The following is a 22,501-nucleotide window of genomic DNA, read 5'->3' on the forward strand; positions in this document are numbered from 1 at the left end:
AGAGGTGGCGGGTCCGTGTCGGGCGTCCTGGGCGGGGAAGGGCGGCTCTGCCCCGGCCTAGCTGAAGCCTGGGCTTCCTAGGCGGGAAGTCTCAGTCTTCACTGGTGGCGGGTTCCTCGCTCACGTCCGACTTCCCCGGGTCTCAGAAGAGTCGCCACTGCCGCGGCTACATCCTTCCTGCCATTCCACGTGACCCCGACGCTACACACGCTGACGCTGACCCCGATGCAACGTTGAATGCGGCGTCTGGGTCAGCGTCAGCGTCCGAGCGTCGTGTGCGGTGTCGGGGTCAGCGTGCGTAACGTCGGGGTCACGTAAACGTCGTGGGCGGGGCGACTCAGTTCCTCGGCGGGCAGCGGTGAGGAAGGTTGTGGCGGTGGCGGTAGCGATTCTTCTAAGAAACCGAGAAGTCGGCGGTCAGCGAGGAAGCAGAGGTAGGTGGGGGCGGTGTTGGTGTAGGCCTGGGCAGCGGCGGTGAAGGAGGCGGCGGTAGCGAGGGTGTGGGGTGGCGCGGATAGAGGCGGCGGTGGCGGCTCCGTGTCGGGCGTCCTGGGCGGGGAAGGGCGGCTCTGCCCCGGCTTAACTGAAGCCTGGGGCTTGCTAGGTGGGAAGTCTCAGTCTTCGCTGGCGGCAGCAGTGGCTGAGGACCAGGAGAACCAGGAAGCGGTGGGTGTCGGCGTGGGCATCCTGTGGGGCGTCCTGCTTTGCACAGCACAGTTCGTGGGCAGGCAGCAGTGGCGGTGAGGAAAGACACGGTGGCTGGGCCATTCTGGCACAGAGTCCAGCGGTCAGGAGCATCAGCAGCCGGTGAGGAAGCAGGTGGGAGTGGCGGTGCTGACGCCATGGGCAGCAGCGAAGCAGGCGGTGGCGGGGGCTCTGTGTCGGGCAGCGGAAGAGAGAGGCCGGCAGTGGCGGCTTGAGATGGCAGTGACGTCAGCATCAGGTAGGCACTACAGATGAACAGGTTGGGGAGGAAAACTGGTCATAACAGTCATATTCTGCATCATGCAGGGGAAGGAAGGTAGGCAGTCAATTGCAAGGGAGGTTTCTCTAGCTTTGAAAGTGCCCCTTACACCAGCTTTAGGCTAACAGCCTTTGGGTGTCATTTGTCAGATTCTTGGGGGTGCACATATGATGTGGGAGTTAAGTTTCTCCCTGGGATGTCTGTGCCCTGTGTCCCAGTGCCCGGATTTGAATTATGGATCCATTTCCAGTTCCAGCTTTCCCGCTAATGTGTGTCCTGGGGAGACATCAGGTGATGGCACAAGTGTCTGGGTACTTGTCAGCTACATGGGAGACTGAGTTCCTGGCTCCTAACTTCAGCCTGACCAGTCCTAGCTGCTGCAGGCATTTAAGGAGTACAGGAGTAAATGGGAGAGCTCCCTCTCTTTGCCTCTTAAATAAATAAAGTTAAAACTCTTCAAAAGTGGGTGATCTTTATCTATTCTTAAGATTTATTTCAGAAGCAGATACTTATACCCATGCAGGTACATGCACGTGCACACACACACACACACACACAGTGCAGGAAACAGACATAAAGAGGGTTCTCATCTGGTTGACTTTCTAATTCTCACAACTACTGGGCCTGAGCCTGGCTGAGTTGAGGGTTGGAGAATTCATTCCGTGTTCCCAGCAAGGGTGATGGGTATCCAAATACCTGGGTCCTATCCACTGCCCTCCAGGTCCACATTACAGGCAGCTAGACTCAGGAGCCAGAAACAGGTACCCGATTTCTTGAGCCGTCACAACTGCCTTCTCCATCCACATTAATAGGAATCTGCTAGAGTCAGGAACTGGAGGTGGATACTGAAACGGGTACTTCAAGGATGGAATGTAGGTGACCTTAATTGGCTTGGTAATCAAGATTTCAAATCCTTGCCCCTCTGAATTCTAAAAATCATTACAGTTTAGTAACAGTTTTAAAAGGAAATTAAGAATTTACAACGTGTTTTAATTTCATTTCCTTCATACATTTATTTCTCTGCAAATAATCTTCATCTTTTTCATGTGTACACACATCTTATGTAAATGCTTTGGTACTATGTGAGGTTTTGTGATGTTATATGTAGTTTTTTTTTTTTTAACATATCCTGTGTATAGTTAATACATTTCAATAATTGTTATTTATTGAATGTACCTTATTTTCTTAGTTCTATATTGAGTTTTTGCAGTTTTGGCAAATGGGTAAGCAGTGATATAGGGAACAAATTAATGTGCATTGGTTTTCTTTGTATTTCTTTTCTTTTCATTAGTGTTTAACAGACTCTGTGCTTTGTGGACACAACTGTAAGAACACAATGATGTTGCCTTCCTTCCTCCCCCTTTCTCCTTTCCACTGTGTTTCCTTCTCCTTTTTCTTTCTGTCTTTGGTTTAGATTTTGAGCCTATTTTCAAATTACATTGCAGTAAAAAGGCTTAATACTTTACCAGATAAGTTTAACGAAAAAAAAAAAACAAAATTATTCCAGTTTAGTGAGACTATAGACAACTACTGTAAATAGTAATTGAATAGAAAAATGATTGTTTCAACCGTATGTGGTAAATCTTTAAGTAATTATAGATCATTAAAATTGTGGGCTGTCACCGTGGCTCAATAGGCTAATCCTCCTCCTTGCGGCGCCTGCACACCAGGTTCTAGTCCTGGTCGGGGTGCCAGATTCTGTCCTGGTTGCCCCTCTTCCAGGCCAGCTCTCTGCTGTGGCCCAGGAGTGCAGTGGAGGATGGCCCAAGTGCTTGGGCCCTGCACCCCATGGGAGACCAGGAGAAACACCTGGCTCCTGGCTTTGGATCAGTGTGGTGCGCCGGCCACAGCGGCCATTGGAGGGTGAACCAACAGAAAAGGAAGACCTTTCTTTCTGTCTCTCTCTCACTGTCCACTCTGCCTGTCAAAAAAGTTAAAAAATAAATAAAATTGTGGTGGGATAACATTCTTAACCATTGGTTTCACACATAGGTATAAAAGAAAGTTTTACAAACTGTATTTTCAGCAGTACTGATACACACAAACATTTCTTTCTGTTTGATTCCCGGAGATTCCTCCCAGCAGTGTCTAAGTGTTCCTTTTCCCCCACATCCTTTGCAGCATTTGTTACTCTGTTGTTTGGATTTTAGCCATTCTAATAGGGATGAGGAGCTATCTCATTGTGGTTTTGATTTGCATTTCCCTGAAGTCTGGAGATGTTGAGCATTTTGCCATATGTTCGTTTGCCACTTGTATTTCTTCTTTCAGAGAATTGTCTGTTGAAGTCCTTTTCCATTTCTGAACTGGATTGATTTTGTTGTTGACTTTTTTAAGTTGGATATATATTTGGGATATTAGTCCTTTGCAGATAGATGGTTTGCAACTATTTTTTCCATTCTGCTGGATGTCTCTCCCCTCGAATTGTCACGTCCTTTGTTTCCGAGTTTTATATAGTCCTATTTCCTTAGTTTTGCTTTTGTTGCCTGTGCTTCAGGGTTCCCATCCAAGAAGTTGTTCCTACACCAATGTCTTTGAGTGTTTCCCCTACGTTTTCTTCCAGCAACCTCATAATGTCCATAATGCCAGGTCTTAAATTGGTTCTTTGATGTATCTTCAGTTGATGTTGATTTTTGTATGTGAAGAGAGATATGGATCTACTTTCGTTCTTCTGCGTATATGCATCTAGATTTGCCAGCACCAATATTATCCTTAACTCCACTGTGTGGTCTGAGCACTTTTGTCAGAAGTCAACTGGCTATCTGTATGTGGATTAAATTCTGGGCTCTCTCTTCTGTTCCATTGAGCTACACGTTGGATTTTATGCCATCAGTAAGCTGTTTTAATGACTACAACTTTGTAGAATGCTTTGAAATCGAGTATTATGATTCATCCAGGTTGGGCTCTCTTATTCTAGATCACTCCAACTATTTGTGGCCTTTAGTGATTCCATATGAATTTTCTTTAAAGATTTTATTTATTTGAGAGGTAGAGTTACAGATAGTGAGAGGGAGAGACTGAGAGAAAGGTCTTCCCTTTCCCTGGTTCACTCCCCAAATGGCTGCAACGTGTTATTGTTGCTATAGCATATTCAGCCCTGTTATCTGTTCTATATTTTCTTGGAAAAGAGATTACTTTTTCAAAGTGAGTGAGTATTTGTATACTTTTAGTATTAATGCATATATGTAACTTACAGATCCCTCTGTCTATACCTTAGTTCTAGACAGTGAAAAATGGGGGAGAAATACAGAGGATATACAAACAACTTTTGAAAAATTAAAAAAAAATCTGATTTACCATAAGCTGTTCTTCAAACTAACTATATTTTTTATTTCATTTAAAAGGAGGAGGCCAGCTCTTCCTATACTTAATTTAATCAGATAAAGCTTTTCTTTCATTGTGTGAGCTCACAGGCATGTTGTTGTTTATTCAGCAAATCTTTGAGGGCCTATGTACCCCACTTCCACTAGTAGCTCTTCAGAAATTCACATTTTTGGAGGTTAATCACACATAAGGATGTTTTGGTATAGTCTTGTGAATAAGTAACATTCTCTGTATAAATTCTCTTGGCTGGCAGATAACTAAGTGGGAGTGTGGAGCAGAGAGAATCAAACCTTTTTTCAGTTTCCTGTGGGCTCAATTCCTTTTATTAAATTATAATCAGTCATAATTTTATTAAATTATATTCAGTCAGAAACATGGGGACGTGAGTAACTGCTTGTTTTAGTTTTGAGTAATGCATCTCTGTAGAATCGTCAGGTGCAGTGGAATACAGGAAAGGACTTTGGAGACCAGAACAGCTTCTTCCTCTAAATGAGTTCGTTGTTTGTATCAGCACAGTATTCTTGTGCACTAATTTTACACTAATTTTGTCATTTGCTGTTCTTTCTCTGCATGCTACATTTCAAATTGAAATGTTTCTTGTATATTTTTAGTATTCTCTTAAGTTACTTGTTTTGGTAAAATTTTTTAAGTGGACATCTTTAGATTTTCCTAACATCTTGTGGCTCAGTAGACACTCTATGGTATTTTAATTGATTTTTAGTCTTTTTCTACTGATACTGGCAGTTTTGCATGGACACTGTGATACGTTCTTGGTGCATTAATAGGTTGGTTTGAAAGTCCACAATACATCAGCTGTTTTTGCACAAATTTGCATTTTTAAAAACAAGCGTTCATAGTAGAACTAGATTGTTATTTTTAATACCATTACCAAGACAGGTAATGGTAATGAAATTTGTATTTGCATTTTTTAATCCACCATGTGTTCTTGTTGTCTAGATTTGTCATGAGCCTTTGTAGCATTTTAATAAATAGATAAATTAAAGAAAAGTGAGATAGTCACGCTTAGGGAAAATACAGGTTTTCTTTAACAGTGCCACTCAGCATTTAATGTGTATATTGAACAAACGGGGGTCTTGTTAAAATGCATATTCTGCTTAGCACTTTGGGGCTGGGCCCCAAAGATCTGCCTTTGAACAGGATCCCAACTGATGGCCATGCTGCTGGCTTTACTTGAATAATTTTGTCCTAGAGCAGCACTTTACAGTGAAAATATGAATTAGTGCAAACTATATGTTCACTTCTAGTATCCTCATTTGAAAATGATGTGAAATCAACTTCAGTGGTTTTTTAGCCTAATATACCCAAAGTACTATCATTTCAACATTTAATTAATATGCTGAAAACTATTAAGGCGTTTCTTTACTTTTTTTTGGACCAAAGTGTTTAAAATCCAATGCATATTTTGCATTTACAGCCCATTTCAGCTTGGACTCGTCACATGTAGTGTGTCCAGCATGTCACCCATGATTGGTAATGGCCACTGGCTGGGACAGTGCAGTTCTGGAGTGTACTATCTAGATTCACCACTCCCTGGTAGTTCTATAAAGAAAGTTTGATGTGCCTGATTTCTGCTGTACTCTGTTTATGCAAAGCAAGGTCGGGATTGATGGGACCTTGAGCTATAGAGTGCAGCTCATTTTAGTTTTATTCTTTGTAAGTGCACATTCATTACAGAAGACTTAGACAATACAGGGAATGGAGGAAAAATAAAATCACATCAAATCCTGTCATTGAGTCAGTTGCTGCTTTTCCATAGGAGGAACTTTTTATGCCATGAAGTACTAAGGTTGTATAAAACCTTTCCAGATAATTTTATAAAACATGTTTTATACACCTGTGTTTAGTATTTACATAGTGGATCAGCAGAAAGTTGATGTTGACAGTGTCAGTCTGAGAGGACTAACCAGGAGTACTTTTAGTGTTCAGGGAATAGTAATACCCACCTTTACCCTTAACTAATATGTGAAGTAATCTTTTAGTTAGGTTTTAGTCCGAGTACCTGTACCTGGATGACACTGGGCACACTTCTGAGTTTTCGTGTATATTGTCCTTGTGAGTGTTACAAATTTGGCTGAAATCCTGTATATGTAATACTTGGTCATTAATGCCTAAATTATTAGATTTACTCTTATTCAACGGGATGTACAGTGTCAAGGAACAGTCATTTGTCATTATTTGGGACACTGGCACCCAATATTGGAATGCCTGTTTTGCAAGTTCTGCTTCCACTCCCATATCCTGGGTGAGTTTGAATCACTGCCATACATGCTGTATACCTGGCTTGAATTCCTATCTTGGTTTTCTTCACCATCATCTGCCTAGACCCACAGTGTGATCTGCATATACATTATGTAGTCGAGTTAATAATCTGGGGCCAAGCCAGGTAATGCTCAGCAGTAGAACTAATGCTTGACAGCAGAGATGATTCTACCTGCTGTTAGCAAGACAATCAGTGTGTGTATATTTGACATAGGTAGGTAGTGATGGAACAAGGACAGAAGCCTCAGCCATTTTAGGTTTCTGTTACCCTTACCTTCTCTCAAGGGACCGGTATAGTCTCACAATGTGTTGTTCTCCATCCCACCCCCTGCATTCTGCCCCATGCTTGGAAACTAGGGGGCCAAACTTGAAAAACTTGTATGGAGAAGCTCACCTCTGTTTATTGCCCCCCACCACCACTAGTGCACCTAAGATATAAAAAGGTCCAGCCCACTGGGGTCTGGTCACTCTGCTCTGTATTTGTGTGTGTGTTTGTGTGTGTGTGTACGCATGCTTGTGTGCTAGCTGTTCATCACCCATCTCTGTGGATTTATTTTCTTTGGATAAGCTTTGTCTGGCTATGAGTTCGTATTCTGTCTTTTCTCTGATCTGCAACCTTTTGCTTATATTTTCTGCCCCGTGTGAGAAGTAGAGAGAGGGGCCAGCATCTTGCCCCAGTCTGCACTCTTGTATTCTCTGGGTGAGAGCTGTGACCTCGCCCCCCACCCTTCATCTGGATAAATTCTTCCCCTTTTTAGTGTCTCCTCCCGCCCCTAACCTTCTCTTTCCTACAATCTCCTTTTTCCCTTCTGACCTGGAAGATCCTATTCAGAACATTTTCTCACTCATGCTTGCACTTCTCATTTTGAGTGAATTCACAGCCAGAGCCTTTGCCTGATCTCATCATCACATGCCCACATCGGACCTAGTTCTCAGCCCATCAGATTGGTAAGAGAGGTCACGCTCACCGCATGCCTGCTGGGGCAATGCTCGTGACCAGTTCATCCGCCTTTGTAGGGCCTGGTTGTTTAGTTGGTTTCTATCGCTGTCTCCTCTTAGAGGACTCAGGACTTAAGTTCTCGGTTGAGGTGATTCTTCCCCAGGGAAGCCCTGCTACAAGAACCTCTTCCCTCAGACCATAGTTTGCTTAATCCATGGGCTCCAAATTTCAATTCCCTTCTGGCCTGCCTCTGAAAAGACTTGCACAAGCTGGGGACTGAAGGGGGAGACAAAACCAAAGCTATTATTCCACCTCAGCGTGAATTTGTTTTTTTTGTTTGTTTGTTTCAAAATTCTCTTAAGATTTTGATAACTTCACACAGAGAAAAGGCAAATGGTCAGAAGCCCCTATTCCAAGCCTTTTTCCTCCATTGGGGTCAACTTTCTGTGTGTGTGTGTGTTTTAACTTTTATTTAATGAATATAAATTTCCAAAGTACAGCTTATGGATTACAATGGCTTCCCCCCATAATGTCCCTCCCACCCGCAACCCTCCCTTTTCCCACTCCCTCTCCCCTTCCATTCACATCAAGATTCATTTTCGATTCTCTTTATATACAGAAGATCAGGTTAGCATACATTAAGTAAAGATTTCAACAGTTTGCTCCCACATAGAAACATAAATTGAAAAATACTGTTTGAGTACTAGTTATAGCATTAAATCTCAATGTACAGCACACTAAGGACAGAGATCCTACATGAGGAGTAAGTGCACAGTGACTCCTGTTGTTGACTTAACAAATTGACACTCTTGTTTATGGCCTCAGTAATCACCCTAGGCTCTTGTCATGAGCTGCCAAGGCTATGGAAGCCCCCTGAGTTCACCGACTCTGATCATATTTAGACAAGGCCATGGTCAAAGTGGAAGTTCTCTCCTCTCTTCAGAGAAAGGTATCTCCTTCTATGGAGGTACTATGGAAGTCAGTCTGGAGATTCCTCAGAAACCTGAATATAACCCTACCATTCAACCCAGCCATCCCACTCCTTGGAATTTTCCCAAAGGAAATCAAATTGGCAAACAAAAAAGCTGTCTGCACATTAATGTTTATTGCAGCTCAATTCACAATAGCTAAGACCTGGAACCAACCCAAATGTCCATCAACAGTAGACTGGATAAAGAAATTATGGAACATGTACTCTATAGAATACTATACAGCAGTCAAAAACAATGAAACCCGGTCATTTGCAACAAGAAGGAGGAATTTGGAAAACATCATGCTGAGTGAATTAAGCCAGTCCCAAAGGGACAAATATCATGTTCTCCCTGATCGGCTACAACTACCTGAGCACCAAAGGGGAAACTTGTTGAAGTGAAATGGACAGTATGAGAAACAGTGACTTGATCAGCTCTTGTCCTGACGGTTGATGTACAATGTAATACTTTATCCCTTTTAGTATTTTTTTTGTTCTAGTACCATTGGGGGTCAACTTTCCTCACTCTGATTTCTCATGGAGGAAGAAGGCCTAGAGCCACCCCTTAAATCGTCAGCCTGCCCACCCCTCTTTTCTCCCATACCTGATAAGCTGGCCTCTCAGGAACACAGGCCTTTGCTCACTGCATTCCTCCTCTTTCTCCAGCGCCTCCTTTTCCCTCTCCACTGGCAACAAGGAAAGTTACCACCCTTCCAGCCTCTTTGAATTCTCTTTCTCCTGCTCTTCCTGAGGGAGCTAAAACTCTGTAAGCTCTCCACCCCTCCTTCATGTCATCCTCTCTGAGATCCTGGCCCAGGTTGTGACCCTCCTCCCTGCTCACCCCAGGGTCCTCCCAAGCGTCCATCTGGTGATTCCTGTCTGGCCGACCCACCTGATTCCCCTTCATTAAGCCTCCTCTGAGGTCAGCTTTTCTCATTCCAAGCCCTCAAACCAGGGAAATACTTGGAATCTCCCCTCGCACCCTTGACTTTCCCTTCCACTGTTCTCTCGGGGATGCTGCAGCCTCGGGACCATGACCCTCTCCTTACCCTTGTCCCCTGTCTGGCTCTTCCCCACTCCTGTCACCGGCAGCCAACACTGCCTCTTTCCTCTCTTCCTGACCTCTCCTCCCCAGTCTCCTCTGCCAGTCCAGTCCCTCCCCCTGCATGTAGAAAGATAGTGTAAAGGCTAGCAGAGTGTGTATTGCTCTGGAAAGCTCTGCACCTGAGACATGCCAAGCTCCAAAGACAATGCACTGTCAACTCCAACTAGGAGCCTTTCTCACTTCTGCCCACCTGTCAGGGTCCGTGTGGTGCTCAGCACCTCCCCCAACAAGAGCTTAAGAAAGGACTCTGCCTGCTGCTCAGATGCAATGAAGCCTGACGTCAGCACCACCACCCACACTCCCACACTCCACCCTCTGTCCCACAAGCTCAGCCCCTGCTCTCTTTACAGTCCCCCCTCTCTGTCCTAACTAAAATAGTCTCTACCTGTCACTTCCCCCCTCCTATGAACCCGAAAATCCTAAAATGTAATGTAATGGAGCTGTATCTCACACTACTCCTCTCACATCTAAGTTCTCTCTTGCACGAAGACAGAACCTCTGCTCCAGCCATCTCTAATAATATATTTTGCAGAACTGTCAAAGAAAAACTGAGTAACAGTGGTAAGTCCTGAGCAACTTTGCTCCAATGAATGCTCCATGTCTAATCCCCTCCCATCTTTTCCCCTCCATTGTCTAGCTTTGTCGTTCTCTCCTGTACTGTGTCATATATATGCACGTATTATATGTCTATATGGGAAAATTCATTAACAGCTTTTTGTTTCCATTAGGTTACACTGTGTTAGATATTTGAGAAGTATTTCCAACTACAGGTACTCTTAAAACTGGTAGAAGGCATTGGAATTTTGGTAAATGTTTTTATAAGTTATTTGACAGCTAAAATTGTTTGCTAAGTTTTCACTGGATTTTAAGTTATTGACAGTAAGCAATCTTGAAAGCCTGACTTGTTCCCTCATTTCTCTAGTCTGTTCAAGATGGGAAACTGATTCTGTTCTGCAGGACTCCTCGTCAGGATGTACAGTTTGATCTTTAGACCTTATATTAGACAGTTTGGATAGGGTCGTCTTAATGTTTTGATCTTACATAGAAGGACATAGCTGTCCTCATTGGCATCATCTTTCCTCACAGGAAGAAAATTGTCCTAACATGCCTGTGACTGTAGATTTCCAACTCAGGCCACCAAAGATTAGGCATGGGATTGAGCGCCCCCTTGGCTGACATTCCTAAAGGCTGCTTCTGTGTTCTGCTTCAACAGAGGCCAGGAGATAGAGGAGCGAGTGAGGCAGCAGGAGCAATGTAAGGATAGGTGGCAGGCCAGTTAATGGCCGCTTTACACCGTGAGCTGCCATCAAGGAGACCCAACAAGGCCAGTCCATCCCTGAATGGCACGTGTTTAGGAAATGAGGAGTCAGGGCATTGGGCAAGTAGCTGTCATGAAGAGCCCTGTCGGCTCTGACAAGAGCCAGGCCACTGGAAGCGGAACTGCCCTCGGGGTTGAAGGACTCCTGGGTCAGAACCACAGACCCTGTTGGCCCCAGGCTAAAAAGCCTTTCCCTCTGCCCAGCTCCCAGAGTAACCACCGCCATCAGGAGGACAGCCTAGGGTCAGTACCAATCAAGGCAGACGCCACCTATACGATACTAACCTATTCAGGCCAGCCCTCCTCTCCGGCCAGCAAGGTGGTGGAAGTCAACGGGGTGTCTTCCCCAAGGAGGCTCACACCTCCCTTACTATGGCTCATCCAGGGCTCCATGTGAAGAGACACACACACAGGCCGGGACCTCACAGATTCCTTGGCTATAACACACCTGATTATTACTGAACCCCTTCTGTCAGTTTCCGTTTGCATCTCAATGGGAAAACTGCCTCCTTTCTTGGATCCTGTAACAATGACTCTGTCCTGTGATTTGCACCCTGTGTATCTAATCTGCTTGTTAGACACCCTACAGAAAACGGAGCAGTCAGGCATAAACCTGTGTTTGCATGAACTGGACAGGACTCTTGCTTTCCTATATCCCCCATTGTCCTCATTTGGGCTTCGCTCCCACCATGGGCAGTGTTTCCGATTTGTCTTTTTATCCTCGTAATCATTTGCTGCCATTCCTACCATGTACAACTAACATGTTTCAAAAAACCTTACAGGAGGGTTTGACTGCAGGAGCAACACAAGGCTGCTTGCTCTCTCCTTTTCCAGTCAGTCCGATCCAGTGTATAGATACCCTGCCCCATGTCTACACTCCATATCAGCAGGAAGTAGCCAGAAAGAAACCGGTGGTTCACCGCTTTATCTATACTCAAAATCAGGATTGATGGAACAAGGACAGATGCCTCAGCCATTTTAAAAAAGCTGTGGTTGCTCATGCCTTCCTTCAAGAGACCAGTTTCGTCTCACATCCTGTTGTTCTTCCCTCCACCACCTGCATTGTTCCCCAGGTTTGGAAGCCAGGAGGCCAAACTTGAAGAACTTGTATAGAGACACTCATCTCCACCCACTGCCACCCACACCCACCCTGAGCCCACCTAAGATATAAAAAGGCCCTTCCTACCTGGGTCTGGGCCCTCTGCCACGTGTTCGGTCTGTGCTCGCTGGCAGTTTGTCCACTTCTGGGAGTTTCTTTTCTTTGGCTAAATTCAATCTGTCTGTGAGTGTTTTTATTCTGACTGCTGTTGATCTGCACCCTTTTCCCTACATTTGGTGCCCCGTGTGAGGAGGCACTGCTCTGCACCCTTTTCCTTACAGTTAGCACGAGACTGTCTGTTCAGTCTTTACTTCAAAGTTTGTACAATATGTCAGAAACAACCTGACACTTGGCAGCTTCTGCAAGGTTCTGGCCTGTTCTGTAGTCTCATTCTCTCTCTCTCTTTCTCTCTCTCTCTCTCTGTGTGTATGTGTGGCTGATAGTCAAAAAGCAGACTAATACTAGTAAAATTATGTTTCTCTGGGGTGTTTTGGGTAGGATGCAAAGTGATGAAAAAATTTTTTTGCACTTAATGGTTGACTTTTAAAAACTGATTTTTTTGCTTTTATTTCTTTAAAAGACATAAAGGCACAGTACAGATAGTGACAGAGTGACGGGGGCCTGGGGTCTTCCATCCACTGGTTCACTCCCTAAATGATTGCCATTGCCAGGGCTCGCCAGAGCAAAAGCTGTGAGCCTGGAACTCCGTTGAGGTCTTCCGTGTTGGTGGGAGGGCTCGACTGTTGAGACATCTGCTGCCTTGCTGGGCACATTAGCTGGAGGCTGGATCAGCAGCGGAACAGCTGGAACTGGAACCAGTGCCCTTCTGGGATGCTGGCATCACAGGCCGTGGATAATCTGCTGTGCCTCAGTGCTAGCCCAAGTGAGGAGCAGTTATGCAGACAGTTTCCAGGTTCATAGAAGTATCTGCCTGTTGATTGTGGAGAGATGCATTCTGGTGTGGGATGGCTAAGGAAGTAGGAATGTGGAGTGAGATAAGTTGAAAGGAGTAGGGTTCTCTGTGACCTTCTGCCTTCTCTAGGTTTTGTGCTGGTTTCTGTTCCTGCTGTCTCTTGCTCCTTGGAATTAATCAAAACCATTTGTGTTTACTGCTGAATACACAAGTACCTGAATTGAATCTGTTATCAGGAGACACTGACTTGATAAAGGCTACTAAGTGTTCATTCATGAAATTTCCCTTTTTAAAACTCTAGGATTAATGATTTAGGTTTTGCATAGTTTTTAAATACAATGTATATGACTTAAGTTAATATTTTAGGCCGGCGCCGCGGCTCACTAGGCTAATCCTCCGCCTAGCGGCGCCGGCACACCGGGTTCTAGTCCCGGTCGGGGCGCCGGATTCTGTCCCGGTTGCCCCTCTTCCAGGCCAGCCCTCTGCTGTGGCCAGAGAGTGCAGTGGAGGATGGCCCAGGTGCTTGGGTCCTGCACCCCATGGGAGACCAGGAAAAGCACCTGGCTCCTGGCTCCTGCCATCGGATCAGCGCGGTGCGCCGGCCGCAGCGCGCGGGCCGCGGCGGCCATTGGAGGGTGAACCAACGGCAAAGGAAGACCTTTCTCTCTGTCTCTCTCTCTCTCTCACTGTCCACTCTGCCTGTCAAAAAAAAAAAAAGTTAATATTTTAGCCCTACAAATGTCCCATTTAATTTGATCTGGACTAGTTTTATATATGCCAGCATGTAAATTTTTAAGCTTTAAAATTTGGTCAGACTGCACAGATGCACATGCAGAGTTGTCATTTTTTATCCAAGCCTAAATGTAAATTTGGTTTTAATTTGTCTCCTATTTAGCCATGATCTACTTTTGTTAAATCTAATTTTATGTCTTTTTGCAATTATCATTTTCTTCTTATCTCTGAACACCTTAATTGTGAAAACCTTTCAATAGTCACATCTTTGGATGGCACAGAGATCTCTGTCCATTGGTCCAAGTCTTTATATAATAAATATGTAATAGAAAGCTTTTATATTGACTTTTACTTGATCTGCATTTTTCTTACAAGTACAATAAACTTTCTAATGTACCAGGATTCAATTCTCCCTTACAAAGCTTTGTATGTCCTGTTTTTGTGTTTGCATAAGTGTTTGTAACTTTTTGTAATTGCTTGTCTGAGGCTATATGTGGGGACATGCCTGAAGAATGGCTTCTTTGTTGTTGTTAAATATTTATTCATTTGAAAGCTAGGGTTACAGAGGGGCAGAGAGAGTGAGAACACTGGTTCATTCTCCAAAGGGTTGCAATGGCCAGAGCTGTGCTGATCCGAAGCCAGGATCCAAGGCTTCTTCTGGTCTCCCACGTGGATGTAGGGGCCCAAGGATTTTGGCCATCTTCTACTGCTTTCCCAAGTCATAGCGTAGAGCTGGATAGGAAGTGGAGCAGCCCGGACTCAAACCAGCAGCCATGTGTGATGCCAGCACTGCAGGTGGCGGCTTTACCAGTTTTGCCACAACGTGGGCCCCGGGAATGGTTACTTGAATTGTGTGTGTGTGTGTGTGAAAGAGAGAGAGAGAGAGAGAGAGAAATAGATAAAGATTTTTTTATCCACTGATTCACTTCCTGGATGACCACAATGGTCAGGCCAAAGCTACGAGCCAGGGACCCATTCCAGATCTCCCACATGGGTGGCAGGAGTCCGAGGACTGGGGTTGTCTTCTGCCCTCCTAGGTGAGTTAACAGGGTGCTGAATCAGAAGCTGAAGAGCCAGGATTCAAAACCTTAAGTCCCATATGGGAAGCTGGTGTCCCAAATGCAGCTGAACCCTCTGAACCACACCTCCAGATCCACTCAGATTTATCCAGTATCAGACAGAATCTACTTTGTATTACTGATCGTTACTCTCATTTTCACACGAAATGCACAGTAGTAATGCCCCAGGGAATGCTGATAAATTGGTGTTTGGAAAGCAATATGGAAGTAGATCTCAAGAACGTGAGATTCAAAAGGAAGATTGAGCTAAGGGATCAGAAGGTTGTTTCTCAGGTCCATGATTTATCCTCCAAGAAAGTAGAATTAGCAGACAGCAAGTATCCCTATCTGTTACAGAACAACCCTTCCATGTTGTCTGTTGGCAAGGGTTTTTCAAGAGGGGATTTTCCATGAGCTTTCTGAAGTTCACATGCATGGATTAAAAAAAAAATGCACCTGCAAGTTGCCCCAAATGATGACCTGATTGGGAACAACCGAGAGAGTCAAGATACAAGTTTGAATCAAAACGTCATCACCAACAGCAATACATCAACTTCCAAAAGAATCAATTTAAGAAAAAGACTTAATTTAAGCACAAGTCATATTCCAAAACTGATTATCAAAAAGGTGAATTGCTCAGAAATGAGACTAGAAGCGTGCAATATATTTCAAAATGTGAAAAAAAATGCACCAAAGTAAATATGTAAATGTCATTTTACACAAACTTCATGGGGTACTCTTGTATTTCTAATTGTTTTAATCTTTATTGGAACATAAGCTCTCTGAGAAGGCAGAACATTTTGTTTTGTTCAACAGGGTGTTAGAAGTGCCTAGCACATAGTATGTGCTCATAAACATCTGTCAGCTTCATTGAAACAGAATTAGCCCCAGGCCTAGCATTAAACACAGTTAATTAGATGGTTCTATACTGAAAAACAGTGCAGTCCTAGGTGCAGAAAGAAATTTGTTCGGATTTTCTAACTCCGTGTAACAAGTCATCCCAAACGTTGTGGTTTAAATGGTACTTATTAATTTCCCACTATTGGGGGGATAGCTGGGAGGTTCTTACTTGGAGTCCCTTGTGTGTATAGTCTGGTGGTTGCTGGGCTGATGGTTCCTTCGTCACGAGGCTGTTGAAAGCTGGGAGAAGGTAACCATTTCTTCCTCCAGGTGGTGTCCCTACTTGGCTCACTTCCGCTTCCTCACCACATGGGCGTAGGTGTGATTTCTTACACCATAGCTGGATCCCCATAGAGCCAGTGTTAGGAGAGGCCCAGGTGGCTGTCTTGCTGCCTTAGAAGCCTTAGTATCATTTATGCATGTTCCAGGAAGGAAAGAATTCATTTACTCACAGGATAATAAACTCATGATGTTAGAGGCAAAGTGACCTTCTGAACAGAATGTCATGGAAAATATAGAGCACATAGTACTGACCGGTAATTAGGATTAAGAACGGTGTGTCTGGTTAGATTGCCCTGGGCAAGTCCTGACTTCACCATACACTAGTTCTCTTAGACACATCTTGGCCATTTCAGGTTCAATTTCTCATCCACAATAATGGATAAGTCCTTTCAAATTGCATTGTTAGTTCTTCTGCCATTAGGCATGTTTTGGTGGGAAATTTTGAGACTCTTTGTAAAAGGAACATGGAAGCTGATATAATCAAAGTAATTGTATTTGGAATATTGTATTTCTAGTCATTTTGGCCACTAATTGGCTCTTTAAAAGCGGAATGAACCAGTGATTGGTTGGTTTAAGTTTTAGGAATGTAGGGAGATGATCCTTCTTGTCTTTGGCCTTGGCTGCATGCATTATGGTGCAAAAAGGCTGCAAAATCATCCCATCACTGATTTACTTGAAGTTTACTAATAGATAACTTTAATACAGATCTGTCTCTCCTGGTGTTTAGATCTCTGTTCTTTAATACTAGAAATGTACTCGTCAGTGAGCCTGAAGAAAATTCTACTTCTTTGCAATGAATTCTGCTACCACTCCAGATTCATCCTGTTAGCCATCTGATGCAATGTTGAATGGGTTTTCTGAATCAATGCCGGTTTCTTGGAAGCCAAACCATGTAAAGGCTTTCAAAGTTAGAACCTGTACCTGTTGTTTTTATGAAGCCAGGTTCCATTGGTTGGCTTCTGGATATGCGAAAGTGAAGAAATTGGAGATTGTTTTTGGGACCATTTCCTAATCTTATGCTAAGCATCAGTTCTGTTTGTACTAAGGTTATTTCAGGTAGTAATAGATCTGCCTTCTCTTCATTTAACTTGATCTTAGACAGCAAGGCATTCTGATTGTGGAGTGTTACTTTGTTTTTTTTTTTTTTTCTTATTATCTCTACATTCTTCTGTAATAACAGAGTGTCAGAGGAGGCTCACCGAAATAAAAACCAAAGGACTGTTTTCATTTTCTGATACTACCACGTAAGTCATCTGTTCACCTAACCACCTTTTTCTTGGCATATTATGAGGGAAACGTGAAAGGTTTTAAAAAAATCATCAGAGCATTCAAGTACAAGTCATTTTTAACAATGGCAAGGGGATAGATATTGTTGTTTTCCAGTTTTGAAGAAGTTAGAGTTCCAAAATGTTTAAGTTGTGCTGGGGATATTATAGGAGATGTACATAGACTTTTCTGTGCCTGGTCATGAATATTTTTCAGATCAAGGATGTGATTTCTATTCCTCTTGCCTCATTCTTATAAATGTTGTAGTTGTTTTCAGTCTTTCTCAGTGAATGTTGTTATTCCCAACTCCCCATACGTTCCACCCAGTATCCATGTTGACCCACATTTTTTGCCTTTAAAGAGACTTACCGTAAAGGAGGATGAGGAGAGCAGAGTCATTGTTGTGGCCAGATAATGAGGAGTGGTAGGAATCTAAATGATAATTGTGTACACACAGGCCACCATGGGTGTTTTGTGAATAGTATTTCCAATGTGGAATTAAGAGCATTACAGTCTTTTGATTGAATACAACCAAAGTACTGTGATACAGTTGTCTCTATTCACGTGTGGGAACTTACTCAAAGAAGTGATAGGAAAATCTGACTGCAGGGCCTTAGTGTAGGCTTTGAAAGTAACCTTCACAGTCATTTCGGTGTTGCTGATGGGAAAAGTACTTGTGAGACTATGCAGCATTTAGAATCAGTATTTTATAAAACTTGGTAATTCAAATTTCTAGACAAAGATCATTCCAAGTATTATATTGTCGTTGTCCATTCATGGAGACGTTCATGGAATTAGGAGCCTGAAAAGAGTGATGGTCTCTCTAAGACTGAAGGCAGTGGGGCAACCAAACCTTGTTTCATTATGGAAACAATTGCGAAGGACAGCTTCTGATTCCCCAAATTTCATGTCATGAACTCTGCGAAGTGATAACAATCCCAGTTGTGAGTAAAAGGCCTATGGAAGTGTTACCGATTTGAGAAAGCTGACGATCTGTTTTGCAGTTGAGATTAAGAATGGACTCTGTGTATATCAGATGTTTCATACTTTGTTTTTAAAAACAGAATATAGTTCATGTGTTTGCAGGAATAGATAGCACGCGAGGATTCAAACTTGATAACGTGTTAGATGTTTTTGTAAAAGCTGCTTTGGTTTTAGATGTTTTTTAAAATCTGCTTTGGTTTTCAGTCGTTTAGTGTATTTCACTGCCTTTTCACTCCTGTAAATTAACTATTCAACTGCTAGGCAGTCTTTATAATTTTATGTTTGACATAATTATCATCTGTTCTGCTTTATAGTAGGATTGTACTCCACCCAAATAAGAAGCAATCAAAGGAATTAAAGCAAATAGCAGTCAAATTCACATAAGTGAATGCTAGAGGCTCAAGGATTTGTAAGTACTGATTTGGCAACATCTAAGTTGCTGCTGGCACAAAACTTCTATTTATTTGCATTATTTGAAGGATATAATGTAAATCTTTGTTAATGAACAACTCAGGAAGGAGGTGATTAAATAGAACTAAATACTTCCTCAACATACAGAACGCTAGCTTGCTGATTGGTATCGGGAAATACTGAAACTGGCTATCGTAAAACATTTGGTCTCAGGGAACCAGGTCTTGTAGGTCCATTTAATTAAAGATTTGTTTGTTTGAAAGGCAGAGTTGACACGGAGATCTTCCATCTGCTATTTCACTCCCCAAATGGCCACAATGGAAAGGGCAGGCCAAAGGCAGAAGCCTGGAACTGCATTTGGGTCTCCCAAAGTGCATGTACCCAAGCACTTAGGCCCTCATCAACTGCCTTCACAGGCAGATTAGCAGGGAGCTGGAATGAAGTGGAGCATTGGGACTCGAACCTGTGCTCACATGGGGTGCTGGCATTGTGGGCTGCGGCTTAACCCACCAAACCATAGTGCTAGCTCCTATCAAGTCCATTTCTAAAACAATGGAGATCTTTTGGGAAAATCACTTCGGTCAGACCTGCTTGGTGAAGCAATCCCGACAGAGTTCTTTCCTCTGCTGCTTCACTGCTCGACTGCCTACAACTGCTGGGGCTGGGCCAGGCCAAAGCTAGGAGCCGGGAACTCAATCCAAGCCTCTCACGTTGGTGGAAGGGAACCAGATGATTGAGTCAACATCGACTGCCTCCATGTGTGCATTAGCAGGAAATTGAATCAAAAGTGGTGCTTGGTCATGTATGGAATTTGGATTTCAATCCAGAGTTTGGTTCCCAACTGCATCACTTACTCTCATATGTCATTAAAAATGTTGTAATCTGTGTATGCCTTCATTCTCCCTCTGTTTTCTCCATTGCAGCCTTACATTCTAGCCATCTACCTGACCCTCATCCACCCAGTTTTCCACCATTGCACTACCATCCCTCCTACTCTATATTAGCTTCAACCTGCTTGAGGGCCTACATACTTGCCTCCCACTCTGTCCTCTCTATATATCCTCCCATTCCTTCTGGCCCACCACATTGGACTCATTTTCCTCCCCGCCTCCATACCAGCCTCAACATCCCGGTTGGTCCTGCACACCAGCCTCACCCTGTTGTGAAGGCCAGCCTCACTCTACCTCTGGTCCACACAAACAACCACACCTTATCCTCATCTTCCACCTCCGTTGCATTTCCCTTGTTTCCCCGCTACAACTGCACCCTTCTTCTAGACTTCCACATTATTTTCATCCTTACAGTTTTCAACCGTATCCTCAACCTGTCTGTGGTACTCTACACCAGCCTCAACCTCTTTGTGGGGCCTACATCCTGGCCTCCCACCCTTTGTAATTCACACTGGGTTCAGCTTCCTTCTGGCTACCATACTAGAATCACTTTCCTTCTGACCCTCCAGCCAACCCTCACTCTCCTGGCCCTGCACACCAGCCGCACCCTCCCTCTGGTCCTCATTACCAGCCTCACCTTCCCCCTGGTCCTCCATGCCACTCCAGTCTTACTCTCCTTCTGTTGGTCCACTATAGCCTCACTCTTCTAGCCCTTCACATGGGTTTCATCCACCAAATCTGCCATAACTTCACCTTTCCTGTGGTGCACTACCCAGCTTCATCTTCCTTGTGGGCCTCCATCCTGGCTTTGCACTGCTTGTGTGCCACTGTGACTTCCAACTTCCTTCTCATCCTCAGTGCCACCCTCTCCCTCCTCCTCATCAACGCCACCCTCACCCTCCTCATTCTCTATGCCAGCCTCGCATTCTTTCTATTCCTTGACACTGTCCTCACCTTCCTTTTGTGGCTCATGCCTGGAATAATCCTTGTGGTGATCCCCCACCTAAGGATTGCTTTCTCTCTGGTCTTCCATTTAGTTTCTACCCTCCCTATAGTCATCCACCTAAGCCTAGCCTTCACTGTGGTTCTCAACACAAGCCTTTCCTGTGGACCTCCATGATAGCCTCACGTCCCTCCTAGTCCTCCACACCAGTCTTATTGTCCTGTTTCTCCACTGCAGCCTTACCCTCCTTTGAGTCCTCCACGTGTGCCTCACCTGCCAACTCTTCTATCATGGCCTCACCTTCCCTGCTGTGCACTACACAAGACTCAGCCACCTTGTAGGCTTCCGTCCTGGCCTCCCTCTCCTTGGCCTCCATATTGCCCTCACTTTACGTCTGTTCCACCTCATTAGACATACTTTCCTTCAGACTCTGCAGCCCAGCCTCAGCCTCAGCCTCACCAGCAGATGGAAGAACCAACGATGGAATCTCTGTCTCTCTCTCTTTCTCTCCCTCCCTCTCCCTCTCCCTCTCCCCCACACCCCTCTTTCCAAAGAAATCATTTAAAAAAGAGAGAGAGAGAGATTGGATTCAGGAGCTGCAGGCAAGGATTAAACTCAGGTATTCAGGATGCTTGTTTCCCAACCACTGGACTATATGCCTGCTCCATTTTGTAACATTTTCAATGTTGTTTGTTTAGTAGCTGCCCTTGAGTTTGCAACATGCATTTACAGCTAATCTTAGTCTATTTTCAAATATTCTGCTTCCTGGATACTGTGAGTGCCTCATAATAACAAAATATTCCCCATCTCCTCCCATTCCTTCAGCCCTCATGCATATTTTCCTTTCAGTGATAGAAAAATATATACACATGTAATATGTAAATATGAATATATATGAATATTATGTATGCCATTTTTGTGTATGTATTGCATATATATAGCTTAAAATCATATTTAATGTGTTGCTATCATTATTTTCAGCAATCCCATTAGTAAATTAAGAATTAAAAAGGTAAAATTTATATTTTACTGCTACTTTCTTTTTTTCTCTCATGTTCTTCCTTTTTATGTAGATCCAAGTCTGACCTATATGATTTCTTCCTCTCCAGAAAACTGTTGGCATTTCTTGCAAGATAGTCTTCTGGCAACAAAATGTACAATTTTTGCCTGCCAAACATTTACTTCTTCTTCACTTTAGAAAGACAAGTTTCAGGATACCAAATTTCAGTTTGGTAGTTTTTCTCTCCATGCTTAAAATAGTTTTCTCCACTCAGTTTTTCCTTGTGTGGTTTCTGAGGAGAAGTCAGATGTGTTTGCTCCCCCTTGGATTGTTTATTCTGCACAAGCTGCATTCAGGACTTGTTTACGGGATACTGCTGTATATAGTGAATATCAACAAGCCTTTGGAGAAGTTGTTTTTGTTTTTTTTTTTTTAAGGAAGTATGGGAGGAGATATGGATCATTTTTTAAAAAACTGAGGACAAACAGACCTGTTTAGACTACATGCTTCTAAGTAATGAAACTAAGAATGGATGTGGGTGAGCCACATCATGCATGAGATTTAAAATAGCACTCTTAATTAAAAACACAATTTTCAAGAGCATCAGTTAACAGAAAGCATTGAATTTGCCTCCACGCTTTTTCATTGTACTGCAAAGTAAGCGTTTTGGGCAAGGACCACGTGTCAGATTTATCTTTGAATCTCTCTTGCCTGCTAAAGGTAGTGACATGATAGGCCTGAATATGTGCTTAAATGAATCAATTAAGGAATGCGGTCATGCATTAAATTCAAATAAAACCTCATGGTGTTTGATGTCAGAATTGTGTAACTAAATAACGTTAGATTCTAAAATATCAACATGGTATTTCACTTGGAGAAAACGTAGATTAATGGCTCTGATTTTGAAACTACTTCCTTCTTTCTCAAAAAGTGCAGTAACCTTGGGTGACAGTCATGAAGCCTCTTCCTACTGCAGCTAAGTAACATAGACCCACTATGCCTCATTTGTAGCACTGATTTTAGGTTGTCTTGACAAATTTCCAAGAGTTTTGCCATACCATTCTTGTTCGTACTGGTTTGTCTGGTCTATATTGATATCTGTCACAGGTTTCCAATCACTACTGG

At 43.5% G+C, this 22,501-nt stretch overlaps 1 long non-coding RNA gene across 1 annotated transcript in view; it reads left to right on the forward strand.

Moving 5' to 3' along the window:
- Positions 1-339: 339 nt before the first annotated feature.
- LOC127489249 (uncharacterized) overlaps positions 340-22,501 on the forward strand; it is a 55,574-nt gene continuing 33,412 nt past the window's right edge. Inside the window, exon 1 of the long non-coding RNA XR_016219220.1 lies at positions 340-434. This is a non-coding gene — a long non-coding RNA (uncharacterized LOC127489249). The remainder of the gene's footprint in view (positions 435-22,501) is intronic.

This window comes from Oryctolagus cuniculus, chromosome 13 (assembly GCF_051225735.1).
Source record: "Oryctolagus cuniculus isolate XC-2025 breed Fujian yellow rabbit chromosome 13, ASM5122573v1, whole genome shotgun sequence".
In the NCBI taxonomy this organism is placed as follows: Eukaryota; Metazoa; Chordata; class Mammalia; order Lagomorpha; family Leporidae; genus Oryctolagus; species Oryctolagus cuniculus.